Consider the following 16043-nt stretch of genomic DNA (forward strand, 5'->3'; position numbering starts at 1 on the left):
TCTCAGCCTGCCTCCACCTCCTTGAACCTTAACCTTCTTCCAGCTTCTGTAGGTCCTGTGCCCTTTGCTGGAAACATCACTCTCCCCATTCTCTACCTCACTCACTCCAACGTTCTTCAGCTCCTGGCTTCAATGGAACCTCTTTTTTTTTTCTTTTTTCTTTTTTTTTTTTTTTGACGGAGTCTCGCTCTGTCGCCAGACTGGCAACAGAGGTCAGTGGTGCGATCTTGGCTCACTGCAAACTCCGCCTCCTGGGTTCAAATGATTCTCCTGCCTCAGCCTCCCAAGCAGCTGGGACTACAGGCATGCACCATCACACCCAACTAAGTTTTGTATTTTTTTTTGACAGAATCTTGCTCTGTCGCCCAGCTGGAGTACAGTGGTGCGATCTCAGCTCACTGCAAGCTTCACCTCCCAGGTTCACGCCATTCTCCTGCCTCAGCCTCCCGAGTAGCTGGGACTACAGGTGCCCACCACCATGCCCGGCTAATTTTTTGTATTTTTAATAGAGACGGGATTTCACCATGTTGGCCAGGATGGTCTCTATCTCCTGACCTCATGAACCACCCACCTTGGCCTCCCAAAGTCCTAGGATTACAGGAATGAGCCACTGTGCCCAGCCAATGGCACCTCTTTAAAAAGGTGACATCTCTGCCAGTGCTCTACAAGACCTCATACCTTTTTTTTTCTTAGCAGCCATCAGAGTTTGTAATAATGTTTTTAATAATATAGTCATTTTTATGTCTCACCCTCTGCCAGATCAGCAGTTACATGGAGACATGCTCACTGCAGTTTCTCCAGCATCCAGGGTGTTTGACAGGTCCTTCGAAATAACAGACTTTCAGATAGTTTAAGACTATTACCATGTCTAACCTCATGCTTTTTCCACCTGCACAGCCCACCTGCCCTTTAAGGCAACCCCATCCTCTTCTCCACCCCATGTCTGCTGAGCATAAGGCGAAGCACAGACACAGGGCAGCGTTCAAGGCAGTCACCCACGACCACACGGGCTGGTGTTCAGGCTGTTTGTGCTCTGATTCCATCATTTGTGAACTGACTCTGCCTTGAGATCACAGCTTTGCACCTTCCTGTAGACTTGCATTTTCCCCATCCTGCAAGGCTCTCCAGTTCTCTTTGACCCCAGTGTAACCCACTCTTTTGGTTGCAGTCTTCTTCCCATCACTTCAGTTTGGAGCCAGTTCCCTGGCTCTGTTCCTATGGCTGTGGCCAGCTCTGGGGCAGATAGTGTGGGAGGCAGGGGTGCTGTAGGAAGATCATCACACCAGGCTATGAATTGCTTCCCTGGGCTGATGACTCACCTCTCAACGAAGGCCTTCTAAAGCATGATGCTTACAATAAAATGCATGTGACCTGCCTGGGTGAATTAGTGAGGGGCAGATTCTGGACCTTGAACTTGCCCTGATGCTGCATAGGCCCCTGTGGCCAGATCTTCCAACACTGCTTGTTCCTATTTAGTTTACCTTCCACTAAAACTTCCAAAATCATTTCCACACTGATGCTAAATTATAATTCTCCCCAAACTCATGAAGCTAGGTATTTTTAAGTATACGACCTGATTTTAAAATTTAACCCTACTGCATTTTATATTGTTACAGTCCATCTATCCTTGCAGTAAGTTGAGATTGCTGTACATGATTTTTAAAGAAAATATTAGAGTCTATCTAGTTATAAGGATGCTGGTGTCTCTTAGGTAAATGGAAGTTTTCCTCTGAGCACAGTATCTGGAGTCTGACCACCTGGAGCTCAGTGGTGCTTCCTCCGCTTTACTTGTCTGATGTTGGTCCCTTGTTCAACCTCTTTCTGACTCAGGTTTGCAACTGTAAAATTAGAGAGTAGAGTTGTCGTGAGCTTTAATGAGGTAACCCAGGTAAAGAGCTTAGTGAAGTGCCTGGCGAATTCTTCGTGCTAAGTAAATGTGAGCCATTATACTGGCCACCATTTATCATTAAAGCCACCCACACCAGCACTTTTCTCAGCAAATCATTTTGTCAGATGACTGCGAACATAGTCATTGACCAAATATTAGGAGCTAAAGAAAACTTCCTGTTACGAAGATTCCTCTTTCCCTTTCCTTATCATTATCAAATTCTAGCATGCTTTGAAAATCTTACAAATATGGTACATCCTTTTAAAAACAATGTAGTGGTTGAGAATCTGCAATGCACCTGATGTTTAGAGCAGCTTCCCTGACATTTATTCACTGACCCCAGGTGGAATGATGGGCATCAGTCTTATCTGTAAGAGACAAAAGTCAGGAAATAGGGACACAGAAGGGAGACATTGCATTTTCCAAATGTGAGTCATGGACTCAAGATGTTAATGAGCTTTCTGTGAGAATGATTCTCTGAAGACATCTGTCTGGAAGATAAGATTACATAAAATTAAACAGGCTTGCCGTCAAGCTTCTTAAAGTCCTTTTGGTCATGGGAAGTCCATGAGTACCAGTGCCTTTCTGAATGGGGTGGCCTGGTAGGGTAGACAGAGTATGGTCTGTGTAGCCAGGTACACCTGTTCTAGCCTCCTTGCTAGGTCAGTGAGTTCTGTAAGAGGGGGTGGGTTATTGCATGTATCTAAGCCTTATTGTCCTCCACCCTAAATTGGGTACAATACCTGCTTTGCAAGATTCTCCTGTGGATTACAGATGACTCATGTTAAACCTGAGCACAGTGTCATGCTCTTACTTAGTAGGTGTTCTATACATGGTAGGTAAACTTAGTACTCTAAACTGCAATCAGGATCTCAAATAAACCTATGATTGAACCTAACAAGTTTAATTCTGTGGTTCTTTGTTTCAAATTTTCTGTTGTCTTAATGCATTATCTTCTCTCCTTGAAGAACTTGGTTTTGATAACTCAAATAAAAACTTTCATGTCCACTGTACGGCAGCTACATTGGGTGTATGTGTAATCATGTATCCAAGAAGGAAATATTACATATTTCATGCTTCGGGTGCCACCTAGGGTCCAGAAATGATGCACATGTATGGAACATTTAAACAGGGTAATTGGGAAGAGTTTACGAGGGACTTTTACAAAGTTGAAGACAGAGTTAAGAAGGACCCTAAAAGAGATGGGAAGTTCCCTGGTGGGTAGCTCCTGGGCCTGACGGGACAAAAGGAGAGATACTCCTGGGACACTAGCCAGAACTGGGAGAGGGCGGTCACTGTCTGGGGAGAAGATTGTGTGTGGCAGAGGAACGGCTGACTTGGGAGATGCTGGATAGTAAATACTGACTTGTCTCTTCTCCTTCCCAGCCTGTTTCTGCTGGGCTGCCTGTTACTCAGTTCCAAATAGGAGCCAGAGTGAGCAAAGGAGCCTTAGTTGTATATATTAATGTAGCCCTTAGAGATCTGGCTGCTGGGCTCCAAACAGGGTACAGAAGGTTCCAAAGTGGATCTGCTGGAACAATTGCAGAAGCTGATTCCAAAGAGTGTCCCGTGAAAAGCATCCATTTAATATCCACTTTGCAAGCAGAACAAGTATTTTTGTTTAATCCTTAAGGAGTGAATCACTGTGTCGTCTTGGAGCTTTACCAATAGCAAACCACTGTGATATTATGATAATGACCAGAGCCCACTCAATTTTATATATTCCTAAAGGCAGGAAAAATAACAGGGAAATGGTATTATAATGCACATGACATCGTAGCTGTCAAGCATTATGTGTTAAAGCAAACTCTTCTGGACCTCATGATTAAATGATGCCATGGAGTATCTTCCCAGGGGTTTAAGAGGAAGCAGAAACGAAGGCATCTTCACATTACTTGTCCTTTCTGTTTGATTCACCATGGATTCATTGTGAACCAAGTTAGTCATGTGCTGGTGGATAACCCAGCAATATGTATTCCTCCTCATTCCAGCCCATCCTTTCAAAGGTAAGACTGTGCCGTTTACATCCATAATGCATCCTGGAAAACGTTTGAAAGCTCAATGTCTGAATGTCAAGCAACTGATTTTGTATTAATTCATGTGGGGTGAGGGAAGGCAGTATTTTCATTCCCAGCGATTTAAACAGTGTGATCAAATTCCTAAAAGCAGTGATGTTGGAGTTACCTTTCAGGAAGGTAAAGACTTTGACAGGGTTCCAATGAGACCTGGACAGAAGGCCTCCAGCTTTCTCCAGGGGTCTGGAAAACTGACTCAAGGACCCTGCTTTATTCATGGTCTACAGCACCATGTCCCTGTCCTCAACTCAGCTACAGGAACCCAGCTGGATGGATCCATGGGACTGTGTCCTTGGTGCATGCAGAGAAGCAGTGGAGGGATGAGGGCCCCCTCTCCTGCCACAGTAGCATAGACCGAGTGTCCCTTAGCTGACAGTACACTGATGCTCACACCAGTGGGGTTCCCAACCCTATAGTCCATCTTCTGCAGCACCTGTAGTCTAGCTGGATGACAAAAGGGAATAATGGAGGACAGGGGGAGTCAGACCAGGAACTGTGGTGGGGGAAGGGGAAGATTAGGTAGGAGAAAGTCTACTTCCAAGCCAGCCAACCTTCGACCCTCCTGTGTGTGCAAGCTGCGTGCCTCTGGGGACAGGGAAGGGAGGGGAGCTGCAGTGCCCTCTGCAGCTGGCAGATGGAGGAGCCTTCCCCTGGTGCAGTGTGGTGCCACCATGTTGTAGCTGGAAGTCCTGGATCCCCAAATGAGGATGTGTCTTCCTCTCCTAGGGCCACTGTACCAAATGACTGCAAATGCGGTGGCTTAAAACAACAGAAGTTTATTCTTTCGTGGTTCTGGAGGCCAGAAGTCTGAAATCAGGTGTCAGCAGAGCTCTACTCCCTTGGAAGGCTCTGGGGAGATTCCCTCGCATCTCCCAGATTCTGGGGACTGCGGGAGTTCCTGGCTGGAAACTTCAAGGCTCCTATCATTGCCTTGTCCTCGCACACTTTCTCCTCCGTGTTTGTCCTCTGGTGTCTCTTATAAGGATGCTTATTATTGGATTTGGGGCACATTTGGATAATCTAGATGATCGTATTCCAAGATCATCATTTTAATTATATCTGCAAAAAACATTTTCCAAATAAGGTGACGTTGCTAGGTTCAAGAGGTTAGAACATGAACATATCTTGATGGAGGCAACCCACTGTGGGTAGGAACACAAAAGCCCTGGGTGTAAAGGTGTTTGAGGAGTTTAGTGCACTGTATAGTAACTTTTAAGTTCAGACCTGCCTAGACTGATTTCTTATGATAATAATTTGTTCATTTATTCAACAAATATTTTTTTTTCAGTATTTATTTATTTATTTTATTATTATTATACTTTAAGTTTTAGGGTACATGTGCACAATGTGCAGGTTAGTTACATATGTATACATGTGCCATGCTGGTGTGCTGCACCCATTAACTCGTCATTTAGCATTAGGTATATCTCCTAATGCTATCCCTCCCCCCTCCCCCCACCCCACAACAGTCCCCAGAGTGTGATGTTCCCCTTCCTGTGTCCATGTGTTCTCATTGTTCAATTCCCATCTATGAGTGAGAACATGCAGTGTTTGGTTTTTTGTCCTTGCGATAGTTTACTGAGAATGATGATTTCCAATTTCATCTATGTCCCTACAAAGGACATGAACTCATCATTTTTTATGGCTGCATAGTATTCCATGGTGTATATGTGCCACATTTTCTTAATCCAGTCTATCATTATTCAACAAATATTTGAGTGCCTCTTAAGCCAGATTCTAACAGACACTGGGTATAGAACAGTGAAGAAGATGAATTTGATATCTGCCCTGATTGTGGCAGAGTTAGAGTTTCTGCAGTCTGTTGTCTTACGTAAAAACACAGCAACAACACGACTACAGCATGAAACTTTAACGACTTTAAATCCCTAGCCATGTGCGCCTCTCCCATTTTATCCTGCCCACACTATACACACACTTCATCCTGTTTTCACTTCAGTGGCAACACATTTTTGGAAACAAAGTTCTCTCATGCCTGTGACTGCCAAAACCTGTTCTCATCCAGATAAATCAGTCACTAGGTTTATGACGCCATCTCATTTAGGCATATTTGCATCTTAGCAAGGAGCCACAGCAAGGGGATAAGCATTCTCTTCTCCTATGGAGTGTAACACGAATGTTATCTCTGTTGGCTAAAAGCGGAATAGACAGTCTACTTGTACTCAAGAATGCCTTTCTGTACATTTGCACCAGTTCCATGGAAAGTTTTTAACACTCAGACTGTTTCCATAGTATTTTACATTGTTAATCATTTAATCAACTGCAGTGACATCTCCTGGCTGAGATGAGAGATTACTGGTAGACATTTTTTAAGGGAATAGAAAATTACAACAATGTTAAAGAAATAAAAGAAATTATGTTTGCCAAATGTTTTTGTTTTAAGGCCATCAGCATTTTATAGGCTCCTATTCTAAGTACCCCTAAGTTCAGAACAACGAATGACTGAAATTTTAAAAGGTTAGAATTAATAGTATCTCCCTTGACTTAAGATGAGTAAATAAAACAGGAAGAAGTGTTTTAAAATTGGCAAACCCTTGTGGGAAATACTGCCAGAGCCTTATAAATGGGGTAGTGAAGGTTTTTTGCTCACAGATTCTGGGGCTTTATCTTATGCTTTGAGCGTGAGTTGGGTGAGCAGCTTTGTGAACAGTATCTTTCATTTTATCTTAACAACTTTGGGATACAAGGCTAACCAGTGATCACACAATTGTATGCTGACGTTTAGTCTCCTCTGTTCCTGCCTTACAACAAAAAAGCTATTGTTTGCAACCTAATAATAATTTAAGAGGGGAGAGGTGAAAAAAACAACACAAAAGGTTTTTCCTCTATAGTTAGAAATTTGGTTTCAATACAGGCCAGAGAGCAAGCAGGGTGCATTTCCTGTGGGAAATACTTTTCAACTGTTTTGTTTTGTTTTAGCTTTATTGCTTAGTGTGATGCCTTAGCATGAATTGCTTATGAAACTTTTAAAGATATGTTAAGATTCAGGCAGGTGGACAACAAGCTCAGCCAGAGGAAGCCTTCTGTGTGATTCTGCATCTCCTCTTTGCTGGCTACACCCTATGCCCTGTCTGGTTTCTGTTTGTATGTTTTGTTTTTCTATAGCCTTCTCTTCCTCCAGACATCCCTCAAAAGCAATTCAGGGGGAGAGAATTCATGGCTCTTACTTGAGAGAATAGAAGACGTCTGAGAAATGAAGGGGGTTAGGGCTGGGAGAGGAAGTAATAGGTATTTACACTCACAGAACTAGCAAGATGTTTTCTGTATATCATCATTTGACTAGATTTTTTCCTAAATATATGATTGTTTGCAGTTCAGAACAATGTAGCTAAAAGCAGATTCATTTGTTCACACTGGCATTTTAAATGTGTATCAATTCTGGAAGCCTAATGTAATTATCAGACCCTGATGCAGTTTCTAGGTAGGAATTCTAAAGAAGGTATGCCTACCAGCCAGATATTGCAGTTGTCATCTATGTACCTTTTTAATGATGTAAACTTGCAAATTTATGTCTTATAGCATGACTAATTGGAGAGAAAAAAGCTTTCTTTAAGGACTCAGTCACAGAGTTATCTGCCAACTAATGATGTGTCTGATCATTAAAATCAGCTTATGGATTTGGTTCATGGGTTTTTCAGGAAGCAAGTATGGATGTCACATTGTTCTTTAGATGGGGAGGTGGGACAAAATAGGGGAGAAGGTAATATGTTTATTTCAATTTGGAAGGAAGTAAGCACACAGCTTACATATGTTTGCCTATTCAGAGATCCACATATACCTGAGCATCTCATTGATTTCAAAGGCACACTCATCCAATTGCCACTATAAATATAACAGATCAAGAGCAAAGGGAGCGACATCTTAAAACTGGGAATAATAGTGGTCCAAAAACTGTCAAATTTCTTATTCTTAAATGTTTTCCTAATAATCCATAATCTATTTTGTGCTGTATATTTCAGTGCTATATATTCTCCCTTGAATTGATTGCCTGCAGAGTAAATTGTTAAATTGTGAATAAATCTTGAGATGTAATAGGATTCTCAGAATCAACTTTGAAAATTTCGGAATGGTTTTCTGCCATAGAAACCAACAATGCCTTGTTAGCTAAGGAAAAATAAACCAGATCTTTTTCTATGAATTATAATGATGATAAGAGCACAATTTCCAATAAATAGCCAATAGGAAAGACCCATTGGACTCATCCCAAAGGGCAGGTGAGTCCTCTAACATTAGAGGTTGGAAAACTGCAGCCCTTGGGCCAAATCTGTCCTTTCCCTACTTTTATAAATAAAATGTTATTGGAAAATAGCCATGCCATTTGTTTATACATCATCTATGGCTGCTTCTGCATTATAATGGCAGAGTTGAATAGTTGCAACAGAGACCATTTGGCCTGCAAAGCCTAAAATATTTACCACTCATCTTGTTACAGAAAAAAAAAATTGCCAAGCCTTGTTCAACAATTTTATCTCTGTTTAGAATTGGCATCAGTTCCTGATCCAAACTTCCAAAATGAAAGTAAAATCCTGGGTACAGACACAGGTAATTGCAGGAGAGAAAAACGTCAAAGCAGTCAGGTTTTATACCCTGCCATGACATCCATTTCTCATATGCTTTACAAGTGAGAGAAGCATCCAGAGCTTACAGCACTCAGCAGGGAGTATTTTCCCTCTCTTTCGCACCATCCAGGACTCACCGGGATCCATTGTGTGAGGCCAATAAGGATTACAGAATTCCTTCCACAACCTGAGGTATTGATTAGGTTGGCCAAGTCAATGCTAAAATTAGGCACAGACTAGGAGGCACGGAATGGATTTTAGAATGTGCGTGATGAGATCCAGAGCTACTCAGTGGGAGATTCAGAGAAGCACTGCAGAATGGTTTTATTTTTACATACATACAAGTGGTAGTTGAAGGGACAGCACATTTATCATAATTCTCACAAACCAGTATATATTTTTCCTGGCTTTAAAAAATACCAATTATTTGTAGATAGTCTGAATGACAAAGTAAGTTTCAAAAAAATGTGACATAGCTGAGTGACTATCTTGGCTCTTGCCATGTGTATAGCTTTGAAAGTGATTCAGTTTTGCCTTGTTGGTTAATCTCCTTGCTATGAAAACAGAGGTTGGGCACAGCATACAAGACTAGGGTGACCAATAAAATAGGTCGTCAAGTCCCAACATGCTTAACTATGAAAGTACCACTAGAACTAATTAAACCAGGTCAACAGCTGTAATGTAGGACCCTCCCCCAGGAACATGATGTGTGGTCTCTCTTTATAAACATGTGACACCTGTTTCTGCCTGTGGTTTGAAAGTGCTTGGCTTCAGAACTGGGCTAGAACATACAGAACCTTTGTGAGAATAGGAAGAAGGTACTGCTTTCTGAGACCAGTTAGCAATAGGATCTCTCGTCTTCTGGGCTGATGCTCTCCTGTTCCATAGGACATAGCTCACCAAGTGGTAGAACGAATCTCAATTCCCCAATTGGGCCCCCTGACCAAATGTCTGGCAGGGCACAACCATATGTGGCTGTTCAGCTTGGCACCACACAATGGTAATGGTATTGAAAATAGGTTTGTGGGAATGTATGTTGCTCAAAATATGCAGCATTTTAACCTTGATCTAAAATCAGTATTCATTGAATGGTTACATGTTGGATAGTTGGAAATGACTAGATTTTAATAAAAACAAATTAAGACAGATTTCAGTAATAGCCTACAATTTAGACGAGAAATTTGTGACGTCTGTGTTTTTAAAAATGTACGTTTATGCTCCTGAAAGAAATTATATGTTCTGAAAACTTGAAGTCATCTCAATCATAGGAAATATTGGCTTTTAGATTTGCCCAGACCTTTCAGGGGAAAGTAATTTGGATTTTTTTCCACTTAATTTTCCAGATAATTGCTGTGGTTCCTCCCTGTTTCTCCATTAATATAGCCCAGATGACAGAAGAGAGGTAGCAAAGAAAAATGTGAACATGGAGAGGGAGGAATAACACAAAATGGCCATCATATTAAGAGCAGTGGTGCCATTTCACGTAGTTCTTCTGACCACAGCTGTAGCAAACCACTCAGTCTGCTATTGTTCTTCATGTTCCTGGCAGACTCTACACTTTCTATTTGGAAAGACTGATCAGCAAACATATCTGTCTTGAAGCACACAGACACCCACAGGCTTGCAAAGCGCCTCCACCGCTCTGCTGACCTGAGACTCTCCTCTTCCCTTTGCTCAAGGATGTTGGGAAAGCAAATAAAAGCCACTTACACACTCTACCCTATGCATTTCTTTTCCTCCAGTTGCCTCTTTTCTTTGGATTAATTTAACTTCTGCTTATGAATCTGATAGTTCTTCCACATTGTTCTGAATTTCCTTCAGCACTGAAGAATTAACATTTTTAAAATTAAGTAACATTTTCCCAAAAAATGCAGCAGAAATAGTTTATATTTGTGCATGTAAAAAAAAGTCTGTAGGATGCACAAAACTAATAAGAGAGGTGAACTTGGAAGGCGTTTGCTGATCAGACAAGAGATGGAATTTCTGATCAGACAAGAGATGGAATTTCATACATATCTCACTATGTATCTTGTTTTTTCATTTATGATCTATATGAATATGTTACCTATTCAAGAAAATTAAGTTAAAACTTCTTAAAAATCAAAACACAGGCAAAAAGACAACAGTGACCTGAACAAATGCTTCATCAGCCTTCTCTCCTATAGTAGAACCTTGAAGGTCCAGCAGATATCCACATTTCTGAGAGAATGTTGTGGTCGTCATTATATCAGAAGTTCTACATTCATTTTTTTTTCCTAACTTTGGTCAGCCTTGAGAAAGATGAAATTCCCTGTTTGCAAATGAGGATTCTGACTTAGACTAAAAATTCAGTGCACTGATATCCAGGCAGTTGCGATACCACGTGGTGCATTGATACAGCCCCCTTTGCAGGAGTTGATTGCAAATAATCACACATTTTTCTACGTACTGACAACCAAGAAATAAGTTGTAAATGGGTGGCAGGTGCTCAGCACTGACCAGGCAATTGAATACAAGAGTGAACAAGAGTTTTATTCTGCTGAGTGGAGCTCTCAGTGTAATTGAGGAGACAGTAATCTAAATGCACAATGTCCATGCACTGTCACAAGTAAAATACATGTTGCAATACAAGACAGCTGACTCTAGAGTTCTGTGGATAGACAGAAGGAGCGACTGACCTCCTTTGAGACAGATAGAGGAAGAATGCATGTCTGCATCTCATTCCCATTGGAACGGCTGTAAAAGATCTTTTAGGTGCCTGCCCTAAACCCCTCCCTTTTTTTTTTTTTTTTGAGACAGAGTTTCGCATTTGTTCCCCAGGCTTGAGTGCAATGGCACGATCCCAGCTCATCTCAACCTCCGCCTCCTGGGTTCAAGTGAGTCTCCTACCTCAGCCTCCCAAGTAGCTGGGATTACAGGCATGCACCACCACGCCCGGCTAATTTTGTATTTTTAGTAGAGATGGGGTTTCTCCACGTTGGTCAGGCTGGTCTCGAACTCCCAACCTCAGATGATCTGCCAGCCTCGGCCTCCCAAAGTGCTAGGAGTACAGGCGTGAGCCACCACGCCCTGCCAAACCTCTTTCTAAAAAGGAAAAAAGGTCACAATGCTGAGGGTGTCTTCATTCAAAAACTTGAGGAAAATTGTTCAGTACATCATCACAGAGCACTACACGGATTAGCAGCAAGTCCTCAGAAAGTCTGTTCCGTCGTCTGGCAAAATGTACTCTCTTGGGGTTTCATTGGTAGGTCATGAGAAAGTTGACCAGTTCCAACCAGTTCACAGTGTTTCTTCCCAACTATCACTCTCAGCAGTTGAAAATGTGTACTGTCATAAAGTGTTTTGTTTTTTTTTTCTATTTTGTTGCTTTAATTACTAAAATCACAGTCCAGCAATCTTACACAAGCTTCTTTTTGAAGTGGTCGGGAAACAATGATTTTGGGAAGGGTTTTCTGCCTTCAAGTGAGCAAAAGAGGAAACATTTTAATAACAATATCTTATCCATTTTTGTAGATTCCTTGAAATGCAGGGAGGAACACACAATAAAACAGAGACTATATCAGTTGTGATGTAGGCATCATCATGCTGAATATTAAGAGTGGAAGTAGACTGATTTTGTCTGCTGCAGAATGATGGATATGAAAGCAGGTGTCTGGTGGGCAGCAGGAACTCATACTTCGTCTCAATAGGCTTCACATCTGAAGGCTCATCTTGCTTCTCAGTTACACAATGAAGGGAGACACCATCCAAGCAGTAAAGATAGGAGCACAGCACTGCTGAAAGCAAGGCTACTCCTATTGCACGTTCTGTCTTCATAAATGAAGAACAGAAGAACAGAAAATAATAAATTTCTATAGAATGACAGACAGGCCTAGGCTTAGGGAATTCATGAAACAAACAAACCAACTCTTCCCAAAAATGAGTGGGAGAAAAAAAAAAATGGTCACTAATGTTGATTGAACTCCTGCAACCCAGGCACTTGATGTAAATTATTTCATTTAATCTTCAGAACAACCTAAAAAGGCAGGTATTTTATCTTTATTTTGTACATGAGAAAATGACAACTCAATAAGGTGAAACATATCACCATTGCCAGTGAGCAGTAAATGCTGAAAGTGGATGGGGGAGACCATTCTCAGCATATGGAGGTGCATATAGACCACTGTACTTGATGGAGGCATGTCCGGGGTGTTATCACAGAATTCTCAGGAGGCCGTAAGACCAGTTACCTCAGAAGTTCCTGCATCCAAACCTGAAGGTCAGACAGACCTTACTAGAAGGTGCACATAAACACAACTGTTTTGGGGAATGTGTCAGTCAGGATTCTCCAGAGAAACAGAAACAATACAGTTCTGTTTGTATTACACACATAACCAATAGGGTTCATGTGGAAGTTGTCAAATCTAAAATCCACAGGGCAGGAGAGCAGTTTGCAAAGTCAGGCAGGACCTGATGTTATGGTCTAAAGACAGAATTTACTTTTCTCTGGGAAGCCTTAGCTTTTGCTCTTAGGACTTGCAACTGATTTCATTAGGCCTGCCTGTGTGATCGAGGGTAATCTCCTTTACAAAAGTCAACTGATTGTGTTTGTTAACCACATCTACAAAATACGTTTGCAATAATACCTGGGTCTGTGTTTGATTAAATAACTGGATACTATAGGCTGGCCAAGCTGACACATAAGACTAATCATTACAAGGGATTCATTGGGGCCTTGCCACTTAGTAGGATAAAGGACAATGGTAACTTATAGGTTAAGTCCATGGGGCTACTATATTTAAAAGGATTACAAACGGAGCCACATATATGGAGAACTTTTAATGGAAAGCTAATTGTAATTGATGTGTAATAAAAAAATCATTGGGTCAAAAGTATAGCTTTCATTTTGACAAGAAAAGCCAAGACATGGCTTGTCTAGAAAAGTGTTAAAATTTTTCTGCAGTGTAGGCTTTTATCAACTGATGCAAAATCCTTCATCTTGGTATCTGGTGAAATAAGAAAGCCAGAGTTTTGAAATATTCTCTTATGGCCTTATAGATATTCATTGAAGGAGGAGTCAGTGTGTGTGTCTGTGTGTGTGTGTGTGTGTGTGTGTGTGTGTGGTGCACATCAATGTGGGACAGGTTGGCCTTCTTACCTTTGGCTGTCTTCTCTGAAAGTGTCTTTCATTGTATCTACTTAACACTGCTAAAGATTCTAACCCAAAATAGTCCACAATAATAATTTCATTCCATATTTCAGGGGGGCGGGGTTACTTTGTCAGCACGATTACTAGTACTCTACTGCATTTGATGAACTTTTTGAGAGATGTGTGTTTATCTCCATTTCATCAATGAAATTCAAGAGATGTTAGGGACTTCAAGTTAACAGGGCATACTTAGTCTGATGGGGTATTGTTCACCTCAGTAGAACAAAGAAAGCCTTCACATGAGAGAAGGCCCTACACTTGGGGTTAAGCATCCCCAGTTCTCACCTTTTCCTCACACCTCCCATCTGGTTCATCAACAAGCCCATTTGGCTCTACCTCCAAAATCTATCTTGGATCTTAGTACTTCTCACCATCTCCTCTGTGACAATCACAATGAGAGACCATCATCCCTTCCCTCCTTTGGATATTCCTCCCTCTATTTCTCCCCTAAACAATCCACTTTCCACCCAGTAGCCAGTGTGACCTTTGAGAAGCATGACCCAGATCATGTCAGGTCCCTGCTTAAAATTCAGTCAAATTAAGGTAAAGTCCACGTTTCTCTGCATGGCCAAGTAGGGTCTGTATGACCTCCTCGTCCCTCTGATTCCAGATGTCTACCCTTGTGTCTGTCATGTTTGTTCACTGCTAAACGGTGTCCAGCCATGTATCTCTCTCCTTTGACCACGCTAGCTTAGCCCCACCTCAGGACAGTGGCACTGGCTCTTTTTTCTTGAACACTTTTTCTCCAGACTTGGCTGTCTCCTTTCCATCTCAGCTTAAATGTCATCTCCTTAAAGTGACTTCCTCCACCCTCCCTAATAAACTAGCACTGCTCTCTCTCAGCACCACCACATCATCCTTTTTTTTTTTTTTTAAGACAGTCTCACTCTGTTGTACAGGCTGGAGTACAGTGGCATGATCTTGGCTCACTGCAACCTCCGCCTCCCAGGTTCCAGTGATTCTATTGGCTCAGCCTCCCAAGTAGCTGGGATTACAGGCACGCACCACCATGCCTGGCTATTTTTGTATTTTTAGTAGAGACAGGGTTTTACCATGTTGGCCAGGGTGGTTTCAAACTCGCAACCTCAGGTGATCCGCCTGCCTCAGCCTCCTGAAGTGCTGGGATTACAGGCATGAGCCACCGCACCCGGCCCCACCACGTCATTCTTCACCAATTACCCTCTGTTGCTTTCTTTATCTGTTGACAAATTTCATGTCTATTTATCATTCCTCTGGAGAAAATGAGACCCATGAGGACAGGCACCATCTAGTTATTTCCCATACCTTCAATGCTTTGATCTGTACATAACCCATAGTAACAGTTGCTGAATATCTGTGGACCAACTGATTTGGAAATCAGCCACAAAAAATATATGACCAACATTTTGTTCCTAAATATAACATAAGTATAACCTTGACCCCCTAATCTTATAATACTTATCTATGGAACAATGAGTTTGAGTCATTGTTTGGTATCACCCATAATCAACCTTAGTTTACCCACATCACTTTGTCTTCTTCTTCAATATAACATTGTCTTCTACATGCATTTAAAAATCAAAAAGAAAAGTTTTAGGAAATGAGTAATTGAAGGGAGGTCACAGTTAATTTGCATGAATCCAAGCATAGATTATCTTGCTATAAATTTCATATTGAATTTGGAGATTGAAATTATATATTATGCCAAATTAAATATTCTTTGTTACTCACATTTTCCCCTCTTTCTTTCTCCCTCCCTCCTTCCTCTCATCCCCCTCTTTCATTCTCTCTCCCTTCTTGTTTTCTTCCCTATCTCTTTCTCTCTGCACTCCTTCTAATGTTTTATAATGTGTCACATTTCATGCAACCCCAGATGTAAAAATTTATTAGATGACCTACCTAACCCTTTCTCCAAAGGTTTGATTATTTTCTTTGGAAATAATTAGGGATGATAAATTTTGATAGCATCTTTTCCCCCCCCTCCTGTATTTGTTTGATATCTACATTCACAAACTTGTTCCTTTACCAGGGCAAGGACTCTGTGCAAGTGAGGAAATCAGGCACTCCGGTAGATGTATAGGGGGTCACATACCTGAGAACCACCATGTTTGAGGGACAGGCCCTGGCATTCCATGGCCGGCCATCAGAACACTCCATACAGGTCCTTTGTGTCATTCAAGGAAGAACCAGTCAACCACGTCCATACAAGTGTTATTGCTCTTCTGCCTGAGCCCAACATCACAGGATTCTTACAACCACATATTGTTATTTATGACTGTCCCTTCTGACCCAAATATTAAAATAATTAATCTTACACCTTAATAGTATTTGTTAATTTCAGGATATTTTACATTTTG

The 16043-nt window shown here is 41.5% G+C and overlaps 1 protein-coding gene across 3 annotated transcripts in view; it reads left to right on the top strand.

The window, feature by feature from the left end:
• Positions 1-16043, top strand: part of FBXL7 (F-box and leucine rich repeat protein 7) — a 434790-nt gene that overhangs the window by 289863 nt on the left and 128884 nt on the right. The gene's annotated exons all lie outside the window — the stretch shown is intronic.

Source organism: Pongo pygmaeus, chromosome 4, assembly GCF_028885625.2.
Source record: "Pongo pygmaeus isolate AG05252 chromosome 4, NHGRI_mPonPyg2-v2.0_pri, whole genome shotgun sequence".
NCBI classification, from domain to species: Eukaryota; Metazoa; Chordata; class Mammalia; order Primates; family Hominidae; genus Pongo; species Pongo pygmaeus.